The sequence below is a fragment of the Pinus tabuliformis genome, chromosome Q, assembly GCF_031772625.1.
Source record: "Pinus tabuliformis cultivar Carrire ecotype Pingquan chromosome Q, CPIR1, whole genome shotgun sequence".
Taxonomy (NCBI): domain Eukaryota; kingdom Viridiplantae; phylum Streptophyta; class Pinopsida; order Pinales; family Pinaceae; genus Pinus; species Pinus tabuliformis.
Genome location: NC_142296.1, coordinates 814,458,345 through 814,477,838, shown reverse-complemented (window position 1 = coordinate 814,477,838; position 19,494 = coordinate 814,458,345). Strand labels below are relative to the sequence as shown.

Here is a 19,494-nt window from a genome sequence, read left to right as displayed (position 1 = left end):
CCTGGAAAATCCACTATTCATAATTTTCATAATCTTCCAATACATTATTATCGTCACACCACTATACTACAATTATGATTGATTGTGAACATATTAAGCCCATTGTACATATTCATTACCATTATTTAGGCTCTTTAAAACTTAATTCATAGCTTTCATATTCACATTTTGGCTACTTCGAGGAGACATACATGGATAAACCTAGTTGAAAACCTTACACTCCCAGTCTTTAATCCTAAATGTTTTTAATATACTTTAAACAATGAAACAAATATCTACAAGTAGAACCCTTAGAGAATCAAACATTTGACACTACAGCTCCACCTTATCCAGTGTAATTTTCTAATTCAATCACTCAAACATCATTCCAACAAATATACTCTCCTCACAAGCAACACTCAGACACTTTGAGTTACTTAGTTCTCCATACGGATTGGAAACCCCACCCTTTTCCACACCTAGTGTAATCCCAAAAACTGTAGAGAAAATTAGAAGTCCCATATTTCTAGAGACATAATCATATAACACATCATGGTTGGGCAAGCACAACATTGAAAATGACCTAATAAACCATTGGCCTAGGTAGCATTTTAGTATGCACCCTTGGCTTTGCCTCGAGTATTACATGACATGCCAGAGAATTATTTGAAACTTTTACCTAGATTCAATGATGAGAAAAAAGGAACTGTGGAATAAAATATTAGCACCTTCAAAGAGTTCACAAATAACTTCATGGTAGAGGATGAGGGCATGCTCATGGGAATATTCATATAAGCCTTGGAAGGATATGTGTGGAAATGGTTTCATACTCTTCCCACTAACTCACTACACTCTTGGGATGATTTAGAGAGAAAAGTTTTTACCCAATGGGGTGAGAAAAGAAATTTCCAATACTACCTCACTGAATTTATAGCAATTAAGGAGAAACCTTATGAGAACATAGAATAATTCACCAAATGATTTAATAATATTTATAACAAAATTCCAAATGAGATAAAACCTACTCCCATTGCTTCTATGTTGAGTTATATCGTTTCCTTTGAGATGGATGTTTCTATCATGATGAGAGAAGGAATACTTATAACCATAGAAAACACACAATTAGACGCAGTTGAAATAGATGGAAACCTAATTGCTACAGGAAGACTAAAAAGAACTAAGGAAAGAAATCAGAACTATGTTGTTGAGAAAGAGAAAGGAGGTAATAGGGATAAATGCAAGAAGAAGATAAAGGAGGAGCCTAGTCATCCTGCTTACAATAAAGACCCATCTAAGGAAACGATTGAAGTGATGAATATATTGATCAGAAATTTATCTAATAAGGTTGCCAATCTTGAATCAGAAGGACAAAGAAAGTATCGAGCAAAACCTCCGCAACACCATACCTTCATTCATAGGCCATTCAACCTTCAATAGATTAATATGGAAAGGAGGCCTGAAGAGAAACGGATACAACCAATAGTGAGAAGATACTTGAACCTTCAAACTAATTAGTTCTTAGATGAATTCATCCAGGATAAGGAGATAAAATAGGTAGGAGATATGAATCCTAGTTTCTACATCACGTAAAATTGACTATGAAAATTCTCTAACACTACAATATGATTATGATCCATGTGAGGATTATGAAATCTGATCCGGATTTAAACAGGAATGCAACAAATTACAGAGATAACCATATACACAAAGATGCAGTGGAAATAATACTTCATTTCATTAATGGAAAATACTGAAATATGCTTACAACCAGAAATGGAAATAAACCAGCTAGGGCGATGGTAGCTTATCTCTGAGAAGAGATGTGATGGCTACATGCCTCTGAACTGTGTTACAATGAGGCTCGAAGGCCTATTTATTGTTGAGAAACAATGGAAAACCCTTAACATTCCAAAACCTAACCCTAGGAGATGAAACGGCAAACTGTGGGCCCCGTTTGGGGGTAAATTGGTACATCAACTTCCCGGGGTCGTAACTTTGGCATATGATCTCCGTTTGACGCGTACAATAGCTCATTAGAAAGATCTGTCTGAGCACTATCAGTGTTGGAACAGGCAACATCGGTCCATTCCATGGACCCATGTTGCCCTTGGATTCCCCAAAAAACGTCGTTTAGGGCCTCAAAACGGCTCCGGAAGTTTAGGACCCGAAAAACTGCTAAAAATAGTAAGTTGTGCTACAATTAAGGAAATTGAAAATGATGAGAAAGACAATGGTGGGGGTCCAGGTGGACTTGGAAAGTGGCCACCAATATCCACCTGGATCATTCCTCCCCCCTTAGGAAGCAATGGTCCCCATTGCGTTGAGCTCCTCCATGAGATGGGGAAACTTCTGCTGAACTTGTTCCCTGGTGAGCCACTTGCCCTGCTGAAGGAGTTGGCCTGCTTTGACAACTCGATACAGTTGGATATTCTGTTGGCGAGTGTTCTTGATCTGTGTGTCCATGATCCGATCAGTTGCAGCTTGTTCCATGCAATCTAGATTTAATTCTGTGGGTTTGAGCTGTTCTGCAATGTCGGATGTGTCTAGCAATGGTGGAAAGTATGGCCGAAGGCGGTCCAGATTGAACACTGGGTGCAGGCCAAGGAATGGGGGAATTCTGAGCTCAAATGCATTGTCTCCCATAGCCTTAGTAATGGTGTAAGGACCATATCGGAGTGGTCTCAATTTCCGATAGGCTCCAGTAAGGCGTTCCTTTTGCAAATGCAACCAGACTTTGTTGCCCACTTGAAACTTGTGTGGCACCCGGTGTTGATCATGTCGCTGCTTGTACTTGGCATTTGATTTCTCAAGAATGTCATGGACCTGCTGGCGAATATGTTGGATGCGCTCAATGAAGCTGGTGGCCTTATCTGTTTCGGACTGGACATGAGCTGAATTCATGTGAGTAGCTGCAAGGGGCATGGCCACATCAATGGGGCATAGTGGCTGGAATCCCAAACCCACCTGAAAAGGGCTATGGCTAGTGGAGCTGTGAAGAGCTCGGTTGTAGCTGTGCTGAACATAGGGGAGGATCTCGTCCCATGTGCGGGGATGCTTTGAGTTATACATGCGCAGAATGTGCACAATCATCCTGTTGACAACCTCTGTCTGGACATCAGTTTGAGGATGGAAGGCTGTGGACTTCGTGAGTTTGGTGTCCAACATTGGCCAGAGACTGGACCAAAATGTGCTGAGAAACCGACTGTCCCGATCTGAGATGATAGACTGTGGGATCCCAAAGTGCACCCACACTCGTTCAAAGAAGAGTTTAGCAGTGGCTTCTGTTGTGATATTCTTCTTGCAGGCCATCATAATGGCCATCTTCGAGAACCTGTCGACGACCACAAAAACACAGTCATTTCCATGCTTAGTGGAAGGAAGTTCTGACATGTAATCCATGGAGATGGATTCCCAAGGTCGACTAGGGGTAGGCAACGGGGTATAGAGGCTGTGCTTCTTAATGGTCGGTTTGGTAATGGCACAGGCAGTACATGATCGGATGTACTTCCCAACATCCTGTCGAAGATTCGGCCAATAGAAATAATTTTGCAGTACTGCCACTGTTTTCTCGACCCCGAAATTCCCAGCAACCCGACTGTAGTGTGCTTCCCAAATCATCTTGGCACGCTCGATTGAAGGAACACAAAGGTGACCGAGGTGGCATAATAGGGCGTCCTGGAGGTGAAAATATGCAACATGCTGACCCTCCAAGTGTGTCTGGTATGTGTGGCCGAATTCTGGGTCACTTTTGTAGAGAAGTAGCCAATCAGCAGTCTCGTGCCCACAAGAGTTGAGCACGGTGGTTAGCACCATGATCGGTGGCCGACTGAGGCAATCTGCAACATTATTGGTGCTACCCTTTTTATACTTGATACTCAAGTGAAACTATTGCAGGTATGTAGACCACTTCTGATGGCGATCATTCTGCAATTTCCCTTGGGTCTCTATGAACTGCAGAGGTCGGTGGTCTGTGTGGATGACCATTTCCTTCCCCAAAATGTAATGCTTCCATTGTCGGCAGGCCTGTACAATGGAATACATCTCTTTATCATAAGTGGGGTACTTTCGGACTGTGTCTGAAAGTGTTTCACTGTGATATGCCACTGGATGTCCATGTTGAGTAAGCACTGCCCTAATAGCATAGTCAGAGGCATCTGTCTCGACCTCAAATGGTTGTTGTAAATCTGGTAACGCGAGCACTGGTGCCGTGCAGAGGCGATCCTTCAATTCCCTGAATGCCTTCTGTTGAGATTCAGACCAAAAGAATCTTCCTTTCGCCCCGCCCTTGGTGACTTGACTCAAGGGCCAAGAAATATGAGAAAACCCCAACACAAACCTGCGGTAGAAGTTGGCAAGACCTAGAAAGCTGCGGAGCTCTGTTAGAGTGGTTGGAGAGGGCCAATCCCGAATGACTTGGATCTTGGCCGAATCGACATGCACCCCCTGTTCATCAATGATGTATCCAAGATACTGAACCTGGGTCATGACAAAAGTGCATTTCTCCAAATTGGCACATAGCTTGTGTTGCCGCAGTGTTTGGAGAACCTGTCGGATGTGGTGGAGGTGCTCTTCCCAACTCTGGCTGAAGATCAGAATGCCATCCAAGTATACTACTACAAAGGAGTTGGTGAATGGCCGCAAGATGTCATCCATTAGCCTCATAAAGGTTGCAGGAGCATTCGTCAATCCGAAAGGCATGACCAACCATTCGAAGAGGCTCTCCTTGGATTTGAAGGCAGTCTTCCACACATCGGAGGGTTCGATTGGTACCTGGTGATATCCTGACTTCAGATCGATCTTGCTGAAATATTTTGCCCCCTTTAGTTGGTCTAGGAGGTCATCAATCCGCGGGATCGGGTACCTATTACGGACAGTGATCTTGTTCAGCACCCGATAGTCAATACAGAGTCTCCACGTCCCATCCTTCTTCTGTACCAACACGATCGGGTTCCCACAGGGCGATGAACTCGGACGGATGTGACCTTTCTGCAGGAGCTCCTGAATCTGCCTCTTGATTTCATTGTTCTCCAGAACGGAGCACCGATAAATTGGTCCATTGGGTAGCGGCGCACCTGGGGTCAGATCGATGGAGTGCTTGACTTGACAGTGCAGAGGAACCCCTGCCGGGGAGGTGAAGATGTCCTCGTACTCCTCCACAACCTTGTCCATCTGTAGTTGTCGTGCAGAGGGACCCCGTTTGGAGGCCGCGGCCACTGTCTTCTTCTTTCCTTGAGTGCGTATCATCAGAAAAACAAATTTCCTGGTTTTGGAAATGATCTTATTGCATTGTTTTGCAGTAATCAAAGAGATGGCGGCAGGTGGTGCTACCTCTGGTATCCTGAACAACTTATTTCCCAATGTAATAATAACAGCACGGGGCCTTGATTCATATACAGCATGTCGCTTCCACAAGTATGGTTGTCCTAGTAATACATCACAAACTTCAAGGGGAGCAATGTCACACAATACCTCATCCGTGAAGGGTTTGATGTTGTATCGAAGGCGACACTGCTGGCTCACGCGAAGATCTCGTCCTTCGTGAAGCCACCCAATGGTGTATGGTTGTGGATGTGTTGTGGTCGGTAAGCCCAACCGCTTCACGACCTCTGCCGAAATGAGGTTCTTTTGACTCCCGCTATCAACAATGAACTGTATCGAGGAGCCCTTTACCCACATCTGGGAGTGGAAGAGATGCTCCTCCTCCTCTGGATCTTCGGGTTCATTTTTCTGGATCTTTGCGGTAGCAACAGTGGCGCTGGGATCCACATCAATGATCTGGTTCCCTTTTTCATACCCCTTATCGGGTTCTGACTCAGAGTCGGAACCTGCATCTGATTCTGAAACCTTTAGCTCAGCCACTAGTGACTGCTTGGCCCGACACTCACTTGTGTTGTGAGTGGAGCTCTTATGGAACTCACACCATTTTCCAGTGTCCTTTCTCGGCTTCGCGACGCTGTTCTTTGCTTGCGGCTTCGGCTGGTTGTCTTGGGCTGTCCCGCCTTGGCTTTGTCCTTTGTTCTGTGGTTTAGGGGCACCTTTCCCCTGCTTTGGATTCGCAGATCCAAAGTCTCGCTTCTTTTGTTTAAACTTCTGCTCGACCTTGAAGGAATATCTGTATGCTGCGCCGAGCGAGGGGATGTTTAGGAATTGTATTTCTTCCTGGATGTACTTGTGCAGGCAGCCACGGTATTTGAGTATCAAATGTTGCTCCGAATCCTTGATACCCAACTTGGTGCGAAGGGTATGGAAAAGATTGGTGAACTCCGGCACGTCTTGGTCCCTTCCCTGCCGCAGCGTGGTCCACTTTATGTATTCATCCTCATAGCTTCTGACAGGGTAGTACTGCTCCTTGATGGCATCCCGGAATGAATCCCAGGTGGGTGCGGCTGAAAATAGTGAGCCAGTACTTTCATCCTTCTGCTCGCAGTAGGTTTCCCACCAGTCCTTGACGTGGGGGGCTGCTTTGAGAAGAGCAAAAACAATCTTTTCCCGACTCAAAAATTCATGAACAGAAAAATAACCCTCTAGCAGATTTAACCATTTATCTACGGCATCTGCGTCTATCTGACCCTCGAATATGGGGATTTCAAAATTAACTTGTACCTTAAAGGGTGTGGCGTTTCCAGAGTAGCTGCTGGAAGCCGATGTGTTGCTTCTGGGTAGCTACTGAAGGATCTGGGAAAAGCTGTCCATCATCACGTTCCGTTGTCGCTCGAGGGCTTCTTCGAGCAAGATTTTGATGGGATCTCCTGCCCCCTCGTCTTTCTTCTCGTCCGCCATGGGAGGCCGTTGGGATTTGCGAGGCTGGTCTTGCAAAGGTTCAACCAGTTCAAGCCCTAACTCCTTATATCTCGACCTTGTTGGGGACATGCAAAGAAAAACAGAGAAAAAGCAGACCGCTCTGATACCACTGATCCGAATTTAAACAGGAACGCAGCAAATTACAGAGATAACCATATACACAAAGATGCAGTGGAAATAATACTTCATTTCATTAATGGAAAATACTGAAATATGCTTACAACCAGAAATGGAAATAAACCAGCTAGGGCGATGGTAGCTTATCTCTGAGAAGAGATGTGATGGCTACATGCCTCTGAACTGTGTTACAATGAGGCTCGAAGGCCTATTTATTGTTGAGAAACAATGGAAAACCCTTAACATTCCAAAACCTAACCCTAGGAGATGAAACACCAAACTGTGGGCCCCGTATGGGGGTAAATTGGTACATCAACTTCCCGGGGCCGTAACTTTGGCATATGATCTCTGTTTGACGCGTACAATAGCTCATTAGAAAGATCTGTCCGAGCACTATCATTGTTGGAACGGGCAACATCGGTCCATGAAACGTCGTTTAGGGCCTCAAAACGGCTCTGGAAGTTCAGGACCCGAAAAACTGCTAAAAATTGTAAGTTGTGCTACAATTAAGGAAACTGAAAATGCTGAGAAAGACAATGGTGGGGGTCCAGGTGGACTTGGCAGGTGGCCACCAATATCCACCTGGATCAAAATCCCACCTTCCCTGTATCAAAGAATCACCGACACGATAATTGAAGAACTTGGAAGAAACTATTACATATGTCCCAAACCAAGTAGACCACCCAAGGTAGGCCATCAAGCTAAAGCATATGCTCCACTACTTGATTTAGAACTAGTTCCTAATATGAATCAATGACCTCCCAAAAATTTGAGGAAAGCATAAAAGCCTTCACATAGGAAGGGGGAGGAAATTCAGGATCCAAATCCAAACATAACTTAGGAATCTAATAAACTACAAGATCCCACATTGTAACACCTGCTAATCCAACTAGTCAAGGAAGTTAAAAGAAACGTATCACCATTATTCAACCTCAAACAAGAGCTAAGCAAGATAAATGTCCTGATGCCATTATTATAATTGGCTCATAGGCTAATGTATCAACCTCGCTTTGAAATATCTTAGGCCCCATTGAAATATTTTCTCATAATGAAACTTTGAACAATAAGGAAAATTGTAGTAATGTAGAATGTGGACTGCATTTAGAAGAACAAGATTATGATAATCCTCCTCTTTAAATTACTCTTTATGTTCACATAAAGTTTCTTCACAACTATATGTTAGATTCGGGAGCATCTCATAATATCATGCCTAATTCGAACATGATAGAGCTAGGATTGGACATCACAAAACCATATTATAACCATGATTCATTCGACTCAAGAAGAGCACAATTTCATGGTCTCATTAATGATGTACTGGTATTTGTCACTGAGATACCTAGTAAGAGTCTAGTTATGGAAATAGTGGTAGCAAATATTCTAGCTACCTATGGTATGCTACTTTCTAGGTTGTGGGTTGGAAATTTTGAAGGAAACATGCAAATAGATTTATCATATGTGACCATACCTGTCTTTGGGTGTTAATAGTGGAGATTATACAAGGAGACCAAACTCTTATACATCATGGGTAATGTTAAGAAATAACGTATCGATGTAAGTTGTAGAAGAGTCTGTGAGCTATTATTGCCTATCCATTTATCCAAAAGCGATGAAAAAAGTCAATTTACAACCCACTAAGATTGAACCACCATAAGAGTTACATTCAGTTTGGAAATTGTTCTTCGATCGAGCATGATACAAGGAAGGCATTAGTGTAGGATTTATTCTAGTACCTCCTATAGGCTAAAACATTTACCTATCATCTAAACTGGAATTTTATGCCACCAATTTTTTTTTGAATATGAGGCACTAATTCTAGGGCTAGAAACAATTAGGGAAATGGGAATGAAACATATCACGGATAGTAAGCCCATTGTACATATTCATTACCATTATATGTAATTCATAACTTCTAGATTCATATTTTTGCTACTTCGAGGAGACATACATGGAGAAACGAAGTTCAAAACCTTAGGTTCCCAGCCTTTAATCCCAATTTTTTTTATATACCTGTAAACAATGAAATAAATATCTACAAGTAGAACCCTTATAGAATCAAACAGTTGACGCTATAGCTCCACCTTATCCAATTGTAATTTTACAATTAACTCACTCAAACATCATTCAAACAAATATACTCTCCAAACAAACAACACTCAAACACTTTGAGTTACTTAATTCTCCATATGGATTGGAAACCCCACCCTTTTCCACACCTAGTGTAACCGCACAAAATGTAGATAAAACTATAACTCCCATATTTCTAGAGACATAATCGTATAAGACATCATGGTTGGGCAACCACAACATTGAAAATGACCTAATAAAAAACTGGCCTATGTAGAAGCTCAGTATGCACCCTTGGCTCTGCCTCGAGTATTACACAACATGCCAAAGAATTATTTGAAACTTTTACCTAGATTCAATGATGAGAAAAAACGAACTACAAATAAAATATTAGCACCTTCCAAGACTTCATGAATAACTTCATGGTAGAGGATGAGGGCATGCTCATGATGTTATTAATATAAACCTTGGAAGGAGATGTATGGAAATGGTTTTGTACTCTTCCCACTAACTCACTACACTCTTGGGGTGATTTAGAGAGAACATTTTTTACCCAATGGGGTGAGAAAATAAATTTCCAATACTACCTCACTGAATTCGTAGCAATTAAGGAGAAACCTTATTAGAATGTAGAATAATTCACCAAATGATTTAATAAGATTTATAACAAAATTCCAAATGAGATAAAACCTACTCCCATTGCTGCTATGTTGAGTTATACTGTTTCCTTTGAGATGGATGTTTCTATCATGATGAGAGAAATAATACTTATAACCTTAGAAAACATGCAATCAGAAATAGTTGAAATAGAGGGAAACCTAATTGCTGCAAGAAGACTAAAAAGAACTGAGATAAGAAATGATAAATATGGTGTTGAAAAAGAGAAACGAGGTAATATGGATAAATACAAGAAGAAGATAAAGGATGAGCCTAGTTATCCTACTTACAATAAAGACCCATCTAAGGAAAATATTAAAGAGATGAATATATTGATTAGGAATTTATCTAATAAGATTGTCAATCTTGAATCAGAAGGACAAAGCAAGAATCAAGCAAAACCTCCCCACACCATACCTTCATTCATAGGACATTCAACCTTCAATAGATTAATATGGAAAGGAGGCCTAAAGAGAAACTCATACAACCACTAGTGAGAAGATACTTGAACCTTCAAACTAATGAGTTCTTAGATGAATTCATACAAGATAAGGAGATAAAATAGTTAGGAGATATGAATCCTAGTTTCTACATTACATAAAATTGACTATGAAAATTCTCTAACATTACAATATACTTATGATCCATATGAGGATTATGAAATTCCACCTTCCCAGTATCAAAGAATCACTGACACGATAATCAAAGAGCTTGGAAGAAACTATGACATATGTCCCAAACCAAGCAGACCACCCGAGGTAGGCCATCAAGCTAAAGCATCTGCTCCACTACTTGATTTAGAACCAGTTCTTGATATGAATCAATAACCTCCCCAAAGTTTGAGGAAAGCATAAAATCATTCACATAGGAAGGGGAAGGAAATTTAGGATCCAAATACAAACATAACTCGAGAATCTAATAAACTACAAGATCCCACATTGTAATACCTGCTAATCCAACTAGTCAAGGAAATTAAAAGAAATGTATCACCATTATTGAAGCTCGAACAAGAGCTAAGAAACATAAATGTCTTGGTGCCATTATTATAATTGGTTCATAAGCTAATGTATCAACCTCACTTTTGAAACCTCTTAGGCCCCATTGAAATATTTTATCATAATGACACTTTGAACAATAAGGAAAATTCTAGTATTGTATAATGTGGACTGCATTTAGAAGAATAAGATTATGATAATCCTCTTTATACTACTCTTTATGTTCACACAAAGTTTCTTCACAACTATATGTTAGAGGCGGGAGCATCTCATAATCTCATGCCTAAGTCAAACATGATAGAGCTAGAATTGGACATCACAAAACCATATTATGACCATGATTCATTCGACTCAAGAAGAGCACAATGTCTTGGTCTCATTAATGATGTACTGGTATCTCTCACTGAGACACCTAGTAAAAGTCTAGTTATGAACATGGTGGTAGAAAATATTCTATCCACCTATGGTATCCTACTTTCATGGTCCTGGGTTACCAAATTTGAAGGAAACCTGCAAATAGATTTAACATATGTGACCATACCTGTCTTTGGGTGTCAATAGTGAAGACTATACAGGGAGGCCAAAATCATATATGTCATTGGTAATTTTAATAAATCTAGAAACGTATCAATGTAAGTTGTAGAGGAGTCTATGATCTATTATAGTCTATCCATTTATCCAAAAGCAATGAAAAAAGTCAATGTGCAACCCACTGAGATTAAACCACCATAATAGTTACATTCAGTTTGGAAATTGTTCTTCGATGGAGCATGATCCAAAGAAGGCATTAGCGTAGGATTTCTTCTAGTACCTCTGGTATGCCAAAACATTTACCTATCATCTAAACTAGAATTTTATGCCACCAAAAATGTTGTTGAATATGAGGCTCTAATTCTAGGGCTAAAAACAAATAGGAAAATGGGAATGAAAAATGTCAAGGCTTTTGGTGACTCTAAACTCGTAGTACTTCAAATAAAAAACATATACACCACTGTTGGCTTATTTGGGCCTGACCTAGGTTTGGAAGAGTTATTTAGCCAAACAAATCCCACAGCTACCAGCCCTTTCGGTAACATCCCATGGTGCATGGACTGAGGTCTCACCTGAGGTAGCAGGGGAGGGTGCTAGAACTAGGTTTCCGCACCCTAGGGATGTCTTGGTGTGGTCTGAAGATTTCACGCACTGATTTACAACATCGTGCTGCTCGGTATTCGCACAAATCCGACTTGATTATGTCTTTATTTTTAGTGTGCTATTCTATTAGATGATGTGGTTACCAATTACCAAGGTCTATAAGAAAACATTTAACCAGCACAACTAATTCGCGTATTAAAATAAACCTAGATTTATATTCATTCAAACCATAAGTAGATGAAATTAAACAGATATTATGATAGTTCAGAAGAAACACAGAATTTCAGAAGAAACTTATCTTTATTTCCACTTTATCCTTAATACATCCAGATCCTCCCTGCACACTCAGTTGCAAGGGTCCATGCACACAATTCCAGACTTTCTAGGCCTCTGTAAATACAGTTGCAGAGCCTCTACCTACTATCCCAACCCTCGACTCAGACTTATAGACACTTTTAGACTATCTTCTTCAAGAACCCATTACATTTCATATTCCAGATTCATCATCAAGACTCTTAGAGCCTCGCTCTATTTATACCCTTCCTTGGCCTATGATCCCTGCATGGGCTGACTCTATTTACATTTCTTTACATTGTTTTTGGGTGGACTACCCTTTGAATTGACCTATTATAATTCATGCTCTGCCCTTCCAGTGGATTCTTTATCCTGGATTTACCCAAAATATCTGGCTTCGCACCCTTTAACCATTGCGTGGGGCTTCCACTACCCAACAGTCCCCCAACACAATCATTGTGACTTGTCCCAAGTCACTCGGCTGGCACAGTAATCTTCTTGTGTAGGGTAGTTAGCATCCTCTGTGCCTCACTTGTTCCAGTTGCAATGTCATCTGTTGCATCATTTCCATGCGTGTGGCCATCAACTCAGTATCGGGCAGCTCTGTCTCAATGGTGGCGTACTCGCTTTTCATCTGAGCTACCCTACGCTCAATGGTGGTCAAAATTGCAAATTCCTTATCCTGCCATGGCTGGAGATGAGTTTTAATCACGGCCGCCTTCTGCTGGGCTGCGTCAACTTGGATCTTTAGGTCCTAGGCCTCCCTTATCTTAGCCAGGCGCTGCATGATAATGACAGTTGACACGGTTCCTTTGATCCTATCATAATCTTCCTAAAGCTCTTGAGCTTCAGTTTCCAAGCGTTGAAGGGTTGGGTCCTCTTGAAGGGCTGTGAGTGTGACGATCGACTGTTTGAACAAGTCCATACATTCCTTCATTGTTCTTGTAAGAATTTCATGGGCGATGATGATGATGTTCTTGCATTGCTCCACAATCTCAGGGGGCGTCGCCGGCTGAGTCTGTAATTTTAACTCTGCAATCTCCACACTAAGCTCCCAATGGATCCTTGCAGCCTCCTCCTTAGTGTTACAGAACACAGTAGCCAGTTTCTAAACTTGGGTCTCAATAGGGAGATCAGTTGTAATCTCCAATTTAGGGGCATTTGAGCAAGCTTCCGCAACAACTTGCTGCATTTGGTGGTTCTGTGTGACAGCTTCATCCTGTTGGATGTGCAGCTATTCGAGATTTATTTTATGCTCCTGGAGGATTTGTTCACTACGGCCTTCCCAGGTGCGGAGCTCTCTCGTGGCACTGTCTTGGAGCTTTTGCAAGCTTTCACGTGGTAAAGCGGCTATGTTGAGTCCCAGTCCTGTAAGCCATCCTAGAACAACTCTGTCCTCCATGTTGTCGACGATCAATGTGCCTGCTCAAATTTCAACAACATAGGTGACTTGGGTCTTCTGTAATGGTTCCGTAGCTGCCATACCGGAACCCTTTGTAGTAGTACTTTCACTTTTGGGTGTAATGTGGATTCCTAACGTCTGTAACTATGTACGGAGCTCCTCCAACACAATCTGCTGCTCAGACATGGCTTCATCAACTGCATCATGTGTGGCCTCGCAAACAACATTTTCGATGTCATTTAGGTCACGCTCAGTTAGGGTGGTCACCTCATTGTCTGTCTTAGATGCCTTCACCTTCTTCCATGGCTTCGGCCACTCAGGTGTCACTGAGCGCTTTAAAGGGGCCCTCGTAGTAGTAGATGGAGTATCTGTCGTGACCGGCTGGGTGGTTTCCTTCTGACTGCCTTTGTTATTTGTCGATGTCTCCTTGCTAGGTTGGATCTTACCTCCTACTATGAGTGCTGCCTCTCGAGCTTCTTTAACTTGCATGGCCAACTGTGCATTCTACTTTTGTTACGTGGCACACTTGGTTTCCTCCTTTTTTCTTTGAATGGTAGCCTCGTCACGCTCTTCTGCCAAGGGTCTATGCCAGGTCGCTGGCCAAGTATCCACAATCCTGTCAATAAAGTCATTAATGGCAATAAATAGGAGTGATGTCCATGCCTGGGCCGGGTCCTTTCATGCTTTGATGTAGACATGATGCATGTCTGCTTTAAATTAGGCAATGTGCTTCATGCTTTCATATATCTCGTCAGTTAAGTGGGGTAACTTATTAATCCAATGCCACATAGTTGTGTCCATTAATACCCAAAAAATTTTGATATTTCGAATTCATCCTATGTCCTTTGTCACCCAATGGGAAGCATATCGAGCGGCTTCAGGCCATTCCGGATCCAATACTAGAAACTGGCTTTCCTCGAGTAGGTCAGTGGTGACCAGCATAATGGATAGGAGTAGCCATGCATAATGGAATCACATGCCTTCCTCCTGCACGTCGTGGAAATTGGTCTAAAACTCTTCACAAAGGAACCGCGACCAATTGAACCGTACACCAGCTGCGCATTCCTCAGCAAGAGCGATAACTACGGTGACGACCTCAGTACCGTGGCATTTCCTCATGACTTTCCTCACTAGCAATTGGGTGGCAACGCAAACTACATTGTATAAGATACTATCAATGATATAGCCTCACTGTCCCTTGGTGAGTTGGTACTTCTTTTCAGTCGTTCTATCATCACGAAATCATTACCCTTATTAGTAATCTCCCAAGGGTCTCTCCCATCACAGGGTAGGTGCGAAACCTGATGAACCAGTTCTGTTGTGATACGAATGGGTTTACCAACCCATAATATATTCTCATGGATTAAACAAAGCAACTGTTTTATGACCAACATGGTGATAGGGTGTCGGAGAAAGTGAGGAATCGACAAGAGGCAGATTAATCCAACTTTGTCCACCTCGTGTAGTCACGCCTTTGGCTGTAGGGTTGTCATCGTCCCTTCTATCTTCCGTTCCATTAGTTTGTCCGTCGCCAGATGGGGAAATTTTACTATATCTGCAAGGTCACAATCTTAAAACTTCATTGTCGCAACACAGCCAACCACTAAGTTTTCCATTGGCATAGCCTTTGGTAGTGACCGGGTGACGATTACATAGTCGAATTCATCCAGATTTGTAGGTACTTTGGCCTTCCCTTTGCTTGGCGGCACATACCTGGGTCACCGTATTGGATGTACAGGGTCTTCTTCAGGGAGGACTTCTTCGACATATGTGGGAGGACCCTCATCTTATTCCTCACTTTCAATTATCACAGTTTTAGCCTTCTCCTCCATCGTGAATTTTCCAGACTGCAGGTGCCGGGGCAACCTTCTTATTGGATCTGGGCTCTGAGGGTCCTTCTTGGTTCGCGGCATCCGGGGAGATTTGGGGAGCTCGGTGGTCTGTGGTATGGCTGTCTAGGACCTGTCTATGGTAGGATCATGTGCCTTCATAATTGTTTCTTGGTAATATTTGGGCAATTCCTGAAACCATGGACTATTTTTGAATTGCTCATCACTCATCATGCTATTGACGCTGGGCAGTTTTCTTACAGAGCGGTAAGACGTGGTGGCGTGACCCTGAATCTGATTATATATGATTTGAAATTCAAGGTTGGATGCTTGCCCTTGCGGTAGTTCATAAATGAGATTTTGGTAGTTATTCCTCTGCCTTAATTGCCCGCCATCGGCTTCGTAGTGCTTTAAATGGGTCATTATTTCATGAACAGTACTTGCAATGGTCGCTTTCCATCTTTCCTTCGCGGCAGCGAATCCCCAGGGACACCAATGTGGTTTTTGTATGTATGCGATGTTTCTGTCACGCAACTTTACAGCATCCTGGTTTATTATTCCGTGCCCTCTTTCAACTGCATGGGGCGTTGGGACTAGGTCTCTGACAGATAGTCAGGTGGGAAAACCCCTAGTACAGGTCTTCCGTTCCCTGACTAGCCCATGTCGCGAGCACCCTATACGTTCCCTCGATTCTACTACTAAATTATGGTGTGCACATACCTATTCTTTCAGGTGCAGTTGCAACAATGCTAGTGGGGTCAATGCTTGTAACAAGGTAGGAGAGCTAGCGACGTCAGTTTCCTTTGGTAATTCCTTTCTGTAATGTAGGTAGGCAACTTCTAACTGCAATTCCACAATTTCTTTGTCTAGCTTCATACTTTGTGCACGAAGTCAGGCCCCAGTTTCCTCTAACTTATCAAGTCATATTTTCCCATGCAAAATGGTTTCCTAAAGCTGCTGAACTTTGTCGCAGATGTTGTCACCAGTGGAGTGAGCTATACCAACATTGGTTAGTCAGGCTGTAGAGAGATGGCCCATCCTAGCGTTGTGACCCCGTGTTCTGCGCAGGTCTAGTTGGGTTGTTATTCGTCTGATGCGCATCTGTATCTTTTGAACTACTGCTTTATGGCATCGTGGCCGCTGCGCACGCCCTCTAATCTTCACTTGAAACTGCCACCCAAATTCTAGCTTCTGCGGATCCCCTCCAGGTGCGCACAACCTATCTTTCGACACACTGAGCTACTCCCATATTACAGATAATATACCAAGAGGGCCGAGCTATGCTTCAAAGGTTGTGCCATTCTCCTCTGGTCGGGGTCTTTCTTCTGTCATTACGCGCTGTATTGACCAAGTCACCATATTGCAGTTGAGTGTCGTAACTGCCTGTAGTCAATTCTGTCATCGCTCTGCCTCTTCCTCAGAATCCATGGTGTAGATGTTATCACGTTCCCACGAGGTTTTTCTATTATCAACGGACTGCATTTGATCTGAGTCTTGTGTTGTTATCTGATAAATGCAATCGAGTTCGTCGTCACTTCCTTCGTCACGTACAGGTTCAGTATAGCATTCCCCTTCTGCTAGGTCCAACGGCACTACTACTCGTAGTGACATCTTTTCGAATGTCCTAACCAATTCTGAGCAGTGCAGGGTAAGGATTGCTGTCATCAATAATCTCTATGACTTAGAAATCGGTCTGGGTACTTACACCATCGATATCCACCGTCACTCCTTGCTATCAGCCCATTGGTAAGATATTTTGTTGGTTGGCCATTCATAATTGAACTGGGGACCATTGCAGTGTGGGATTGCCCATACACTCCCAGGTTTGTTTAGGAAATATGTTTGCATCCGAGCATAAATCCAAGATGACTTGATCCATTTCATAGTCACCAATTTGTGCTGTCAGTGTCATCTCTCATCCAGTGAGCATATCATGTCTTCCTATCTTCCAGATGACCTAGAGTTCACTGGATCTAGCACACCTGGTGATCAACTCTTGCAATCCTTGCACAGCGTTATGATCGCGCAACAACTTCATGTAGGTTTCAAGAAAGGTAGTGATCATGGAGGGGTCCACTCCTGACTCCATTTGATCCCTCCTACCTCAGGTAGACACTTTCGCGAAGCTCCACTGAGATTCTCTTGGCCCCATCTTCCCCTGTTCCGGCTTAGTGTTATGTTCATGCGTAGGTGTGTCGCACCTTTTCTCGCCTTCATTCCCTCCTACAGTTGCACTGCTTCTTAGTACCATATTTATACTAGGGTCCTCTTCGCAAGGTTCCATGCACATCATCTGGATATTCTCGGTTGGTGGATATTGGAGTACTCCCTTTTCACTCAATTGGGTAATTAAGGTTGGATACTCCACCAATTTGTGATCAAACTACTCACAGTAGGGACATGAGATCCTGGTTGGGTTAGTGTAGTCACGAGCGTAGTGCCATTGTCCACCACAATTATAACAAATTAACTATTAGCGGCCCTGTCTGAGCCCCAATCCTCTTCCCTGGCCATGTCTTTGAAATCCTCCCTGCACTTCAGTCTACACCCAGTATGCTGGGTTTCTCTCCAGCATTAAGTCATAACTTCAACATGTTCACTCATCGTGTCCCACCGATCGACAAAAGTTGCAATACAAATGTTGTGGGGTCTGGGTATACTTTTGTAATAGGTGGAAATTATTTGTCACATGCTTCCCTCCCACCTGGAAAATCATGCACCAGAGCACCTGCGCAGTACTCGGTCTTGCTTGTACATCTACTTTTAATGGCATCGGGCCTCCTCTCACCAAATAGTTCGTGAAAACCGGACAATGGTCCTTGTCGTACGCTTGGCTCTTACATTTAATACAACCTACCTCTGGGCGTACCTCTGGTCGGGACACTCTTCCTTGCTTCATATTTTGCACTTCCAAGCTCAAGTTTTGAAGTTGCACATGGATTTTCTGAACTCCCAACCCTAGGTCTGGTATTAGGGTCGCGTGTAACCTCATTGCTGTCTCCAGTGCCTTGGCTTGGGTTGAGATCTTATGTTGTGACAAAGTTGTCCTTAGATGGGGCGTCAAGGATGCCACAAACCACGTGCAATGCTGCCCATCTGTTAAAGTCATGTTAGCTTCGCGAATAGTACTCTTTAATCTCTAGTCCAGATCCCACGGGGTTTCACCAGGCAACATTGCTATCTCCTTGAACCCAATGACCAACTGGGCTTCAGACTTTGATCGACCAAACTCTTTATTAAGCACATCCTGGATCGCCGATATTCCCTCATTCGGATGGTCGGTTGAGTATTTTATGTACCATGTCAGCGCATGGTCCTATAGTGCACCGACCAATGTGGCCTTTTTAATGTTTTCATCTGTTATGCCTTGCGCGTCCCATACAGATTTTATCACAAACCAAAACTAACTTGGCTCTTCATTCCCTACACCCTGAAATGTCGGTAACTTGACTGCGATTGCCATCCCAGCTTTCAGTGGTGGAGGGGATGGAGGGGGTCTTGGTGTGGATGGACTCAATGTGGGTGAAGCAGGTGGCGATGTAGACGGAGGTGGTGTTAGTGGGAAGTTTTCTTTAATCAATCAGACTACACTTCCTAGCGAGAACCTAGCGAGATCCTCCTCACTTTCCCACAAGATAGAAATCAAAGGGTTGTTCTCTACTTCTCCTATTCTTCGATAACCCCTTCTGCTCCACGTTACTCCAGACATCAATATACGCGCAAGATCTATTTTTCGCACAACAACATCTTAATCCAGGTATTCAATGATTTGATGTATCTACCCCACGGTCCTTGGAGAAATTTCCTTTCTTCTTCACTGTAACTTACAGTTGTATCTATCGTGAATTTAGTGATAAATCCCCCTATGATCCGATCTAACCAGTGGTCTACCACGCATGCAAGTCTATCTCCGGTGGCTTCCAGCCTGCGCACCAGTTCCAGAGTCCACACTATCAGCTAGTCTAATCTACACCTCGCCACGCTATCAACTAACTTTGTAATCCACTTGTACAATTCTATCAGAAATGTTACGAAGAAGATATAGTGTATATCCGTGAATATATAGCGATCCAACCATTGTTCCTCCGATATCCGCGAGTTTCTATTTTCCTGAACCGCGAACTTGTGAAGCTTCAGATCCCACCAATCTTCAAGCTCTTTCTTCATAGGATTCTAGTGTTCCCACATTAGACACACCTTAGGCAAATCCCGGTCCCGG

General features: G+C 42.9%; 1 pseudogene; it reads right to left on the bottom strand.

Moving 5' to 3' along the window:
* The window catches only part of LOC149222146 (putative gamma-glutamyl hydrolase 3 pseudogene), a 130,013-nt pseudogene extending 116,567 nt beyond the window's left edge, over nt 1–13,446 (bottom strand).
* Between the last annotated feature and the right edge of the window lie 6,048 nt (nt 13,447–19,494).